The sequence below is a fragment of the Ornithodoros turicata genome, chromosome 1 (assembly GCF_037126465.1).
Source record: "Ornithodoros turicata isolate Travis chromosome 1, ASM3712646v1, whole genome shotgun sequence".
Classification (NCBI taxonomy): Eukaryota; Metazoa; Arthropoda; class Arachnida; order Ixodida; family Argasidae; genus Ornithodoros; species Ornithodoros turicata.
Genome location: NC_088201.1, coordinates 169,777,032 through 169,782,040, shown reverse-complemented (window position 1 = coordinate 169,782,040; position 5,009 = coordinate 169,777,032).

Here is a 5,009-nt window from a genome sequence, read left to right as displayed (position 1 = left end):
CAAGGATGCTTCCAAAAAACAAGACCCAAATGCCTATCGCCCTGTTTCACTGCTTAACACTGACTACAAAATTTTATCAAAAGCGATTTTGCAACGCATCTCTCCAGTTCTTGGTACAGTCATTCCTCCATTCCAGGCCTGTGCTGTCCCTGAGCGGTCCATCACGCTTCATACGCAGGCTTTAAGAGACGCCTTGTACTGGGCACATAGTCGGCGGCGACCTTGTGTTTTAGTGTCGTTTGACCAAAGGAAGGCCTTTGATCGTGTGCTTCACGAATACATGTACCGTGTGTTGGAGGCGAATGGGTTTGATCGCGAGATCATATCGTGGTTCCGAGCACTGTATGCTGGTGCGTCAGCTTCCATTGGTGTCAATGGGGGTACCTCTGCTAACTTCCCCATAAAGGTGGGTGTCCGCCAGGGCTGCCCCCTGTCACCGGCACTGTATGCCCTAGTGTTTGGCCCGCTTTTAGAGTCCCTCGCCTCCTCGGTTGCATCCCGGATGCTTGCCCTTCCGGGCACATCTGCATTACCGCTTTTTGCGTATGCGGACGACCTGTCTCTCATCCTGACCGACGAGGAAGCTATCGGGAATGTTCTCCAGGTAATTGAAAGCTACGGTAGGGTTTCTAATGCACAGATCAATAGAGATAAAAGCGCACTACTTTTCGTCAACCTCATCCCGTCGTGCTCCGCACCCTTTGGTATTCCTGTGAAGAATGCCGTGCGCGTTCTTGGGTATGATTTCCTGCCTTCAGGAATATCTCCCAGCACCTGGGCACGTGTTCATATGCGTAGTATTCCTGTGCTCCGGGACTTGAAAGAGCTCGTACTCCCCATTACCTGCAGAGCGCGCCTTGCTGCGTCTTGGTTTCTGAGTAAATATTGGTATTTAGCCAATATCTCCATCCCTCCGCGGACTACTCTTCAGGCCGCTACACGTGCGGCGTTTCAGTTTATCTGGGGCGGTTCAGTAGAATGGGTATGAAGAGGTCGTATGTATCGGCCTCGCGTAGATGGCGGCCTTTTGGTGCCCGATTTCAAAGTGACCTCTGACATCCTCTTCAGGGTGGACAATGGCAAGTTCCATGTTAACCTATGAGGTGTCCACATCCTCGTGTTGTTCTCCCACTTGCAGCTTTCCAGTGTCATGGACTGTTGCATGGCGAAACGGACACGTATAGCAATCTCTGACCAGCCTTAGTCGCTGAGCGAGAGTTGGTATTCAGAATGTTGTTCGAGTCTATTTGAGATGCTGCAGGAAGCCTGCCCCTGTGGCCGGCCTTCCATTTGATGCCAATACACTGAGGGATCTTAGGTAGGAGCTTCAGCTACGATTGGGCGAAATGGGGCTCTGTCTGACCGTTTTCCAATAAAGTCCGGTGTGCGGCAAGGTTGCCCTTTGTCTCCTGCTCTCTACGCCATGGTCTTTAGTCCACTTTTGGAGTCTCTTGCAACTTTCCTCCCTTCACGTATGCTCAAACTACCTGGCTCTACAGCTCTTCCGCTTTTTGCGTACGCGGATGATCTATCTCTAATACTTAGAGATGAAGCTTCTGTTGCCGCTGTCCTAGGTGTTCTAGATGCCTATGGCAACGTATCAAATGCGCGCATTAATCGGGCGAAGAGTGTTTTGCTCTTCCTTAATGCTACCCCTTCGTGCCCTGCGCCCTTTGGCATTCCTGTTAAAGACGATGTTCGCATACTAGGATATAACTTTAATAGTTGCGGACTGTCGCCGTCCTCATGGCTGAGGGTGCACCAGCGCAGTGTCCCCGTTCTTGCTGATCTCAGAGGTTTGGTGCTCCCTATCACGTGTCGAGCCCGTCTTGCCGCCTCATGGTTTTTCAGTAAGTACTAGTACCATGGCAGTGTCGTTATTCCCCCTCGTCAGATCTTGGTAGCTGCTACTCGCACAGCTTTTCGTTTCATCTGGGGTGGCAGCGTGGAATGGGTGTCACGCGCCCGCATGTGCCTGCAGCGGGAGTTAGGTGGCCTATGGGTTCCACATATGAAGACCAAGTGTCTCGCCCTTGGTCTTAAAGGTATTTTTGATGCGCTCATGGAGCCGTGCCACCCTGCCCATGATCTGTTACAGTTCCTCCTGGGTCCTGATGTCAGGTTTTTTTCGGCTTTTTCGCTGAGTAGGCCTCGGTCTGAGTTTGTTGCACCTCACCTCAGGGAGTATGCCTCCTCCATGCGGCGCCTGCGCGAGTCCTACCCAGGTGAACGCATTTCTACCTGGACTGTGAAGCGACTGTACAAATCTCTCTTGGAGCTTCTTGCCATGCCTCCGCCGGCTGTGGGCCTTGGTGTGCCCCGGCAGGTTGCTGGCGTCTTGTCACCGCGGGCTGGTTCGACGCACGTCGGGCTAGCCTGCAATGGCGCTTGGCACACGGCGTTTTACCGCTTCGGGACCGTCTGGCTCGGTACGGAGTCACCACTCCTTTCTGTCCATTCTGTGCTTGTCACGAAACTGCGGAACACGCGTTTCATCAGTGCCTTGTGCCCGATACTCTATGGCACAAAGTTGAAGTCCTGTTCGGTGTGTCACACATTCGGTGGGCTGTCATTCAAACGCTCTTTCAGCCTCCCGTCCCGCATCGCGATAGGAAACAGTTCCTCCTTCTGGCAGTTGAGATTAACTACCAGGTGTGGATTTCTCGCTGCATTGCAGCACAGGGTGGCCGCATCCGTAGTGTAGCAGAAGTGCTAAATCTTGTTCGGGCAGGGGTTCGTCGCGCTCTTCGTAGAGAGAGAGCTGTGCTGGGAGCTGTGCACTTTGCAAGACGGTGGCAGACATCTTCGGTCCTCTTTGAAGGTGATAGAGGTACGTATGTGCTTCACTTTTAGGTGGCCAAGTACAGTGTGCCGTTGTCACGTTCGCAGCTTTCCGCGAGTCTTCGTTCGTTGCATGGTGACGTCCAGCACACATATTAATCTAGAGATCATATTGCTCTAGAGTTGGCATCTACGTAGCCTTAGTTTAGTCCGTGTGAAACGTTAGGGGGAGCCAGTCTGTGTGGCTGGTCTTCCGCTCCGATGCCAATACACATTGGCAGTTCTGTGGGACTGCTTGTGATCTTCAGCGCGGGCGTAGCACCTGTTCTTCGTTTTTTTGTGTGTGTGTGTTTGGGCAATGCCGTGTTTCTTTCCTTTTTTTCGTTCTTTTTTTTTTTGCAGTGATGTGAACGTGGATCAATTAGATCCGCAGAAATAAAAAAGCAAAAATCATACAAAAGTAGTGAATATTATACAGCATAATGCTTTATTATTACACGGGCTCCCTGTAGGTGTTATCACAGAAATATTGGCAATATTGGCGCAAAATGGGCTTGCCAATATGGGCAGCCCATATTGGACCAATATGGAGCCTGGTTGCACTCCCCATATTGGTCCAATATTGGCAGCCCATATTGGGCCAATATTGGCAATCTTGGCAACCCATATGGGTCCAATATTGGACCAATATTGGCGTGCTGCTTGGGTTTGTGCAGTAATGATAGGGGCTAAGGCCAGGTCAGATCAAAGTAACTTATGACATATATGACGTGTGATGACTAATACAGGAACTGGATAAGCACATATGTAGGAGTATGCGTATGGCGACTATACACGGCCAAAAGGATGACTGTATGAATGTGTGTGCACGTGAAAGTGTATGAGAGTAGGAAGGAAGTGCCTAGAAGTGGAGTAGAAGGAAGTGGTTGGAGAGCACGATGTAGGAAGCAAGACCCGCTACCACAGCCCTATGACATAGCGCAGTGTGTGATGCTCCGAGAGACAGCACTGATGCCAATGAGAGTGGGGCTCCTAACAAGCGTAAGGGTGTCCAGATATACCTGCGGCGTAATTGGCCGAACTGAGAGCAGGTTAGCAAAAAGTGTTCAGTTGTTTCATCCTGGCCACAGTGGGAACAAGCAGGGGACAAAGATCGACCAGCACGGTGGAGGTAAAAATTTAGCGGCAGCGCCAGGCATCGAGCTCTCGTCACCAAGACTTCTGTCTGCCTGGAGCTGCAGAGGTTAGGGCTCCACGAAAAGACGAGATGTTCATATGGCGGGCGTGGGGGGGGGCAGCTCGAGACAGACTTGTGAGCCGTCTGTACCTGGCAACAGAAGTGCGAGCAAGTACTGGGAGGAGAGGAAGAATCTCTCCAGAGAGGGACATTTTAGCGAGGGTGTCAGCGGTTTCGTGAAGGGTGAGTCCGCAGTGGCCAGGAATCCACGTGATTATGACGTTGCGAATATGAGGAGGGGCAAGCCGAACCAAAATGGATGCCAATGACTCTGAGGACGCCAGGAAACCTGAGGGCGCCGCCAAGGCTGAAATGACAGACAGGGAGTCCGACAGCAGAATAACTTGTTCGAAGGCAGGAGGAACCCTCCTAAGGGCAAGGGCCATAGCTAAGAACTCGCTGTCAAAGGGTGGGGTAAAGTCAGGGAGGCGAACCGGAAACTGGAAATCAAGTTGTGGGAAGTACAAGCCAGCTCCAGCGCGCTTCGTAGAAACCGACGCGTCCGTTGCAACAATCAAGTACTGCGCGTAGCGATTTAGGTGGTCCGTTAATGTCCTCTGTAGAGTTGTCAGTGGAAGACGCTTGGCATCCGCATGAAATATCTCGGAGACTTGAATGAAGGGGGCATCCCGGTGAGGACCAAGTACACACACATCGGCCAGAGAGATCCTCAGTGGCGCGAGGAGCTGTTCGGCGAAAAGCAGCTGTGGTGTATTCCTACGGTGCCAACGACGTGTTAGCCAAAGCCGAGTGTCTCTCATCGACTCGTTATTCCCCAACGCAACCGGGTGTTGCCTTTGCGAGAGGTAGCAACAGATAGTAAGAGACCGAAAGCGTTCTTTTAGTGAAGGTAGACGGGCTTCAGAGAGGAGTGCGTCGTTTGCCGTATATTTAGGGAGACCTAAACAGAGCCGTAAGGCCCGCCGCTCTAAGATGTATAGTTTACTCAAGCGCCAGTCAGGAAGCGAAGAAAACAGAACACAGCCGAACT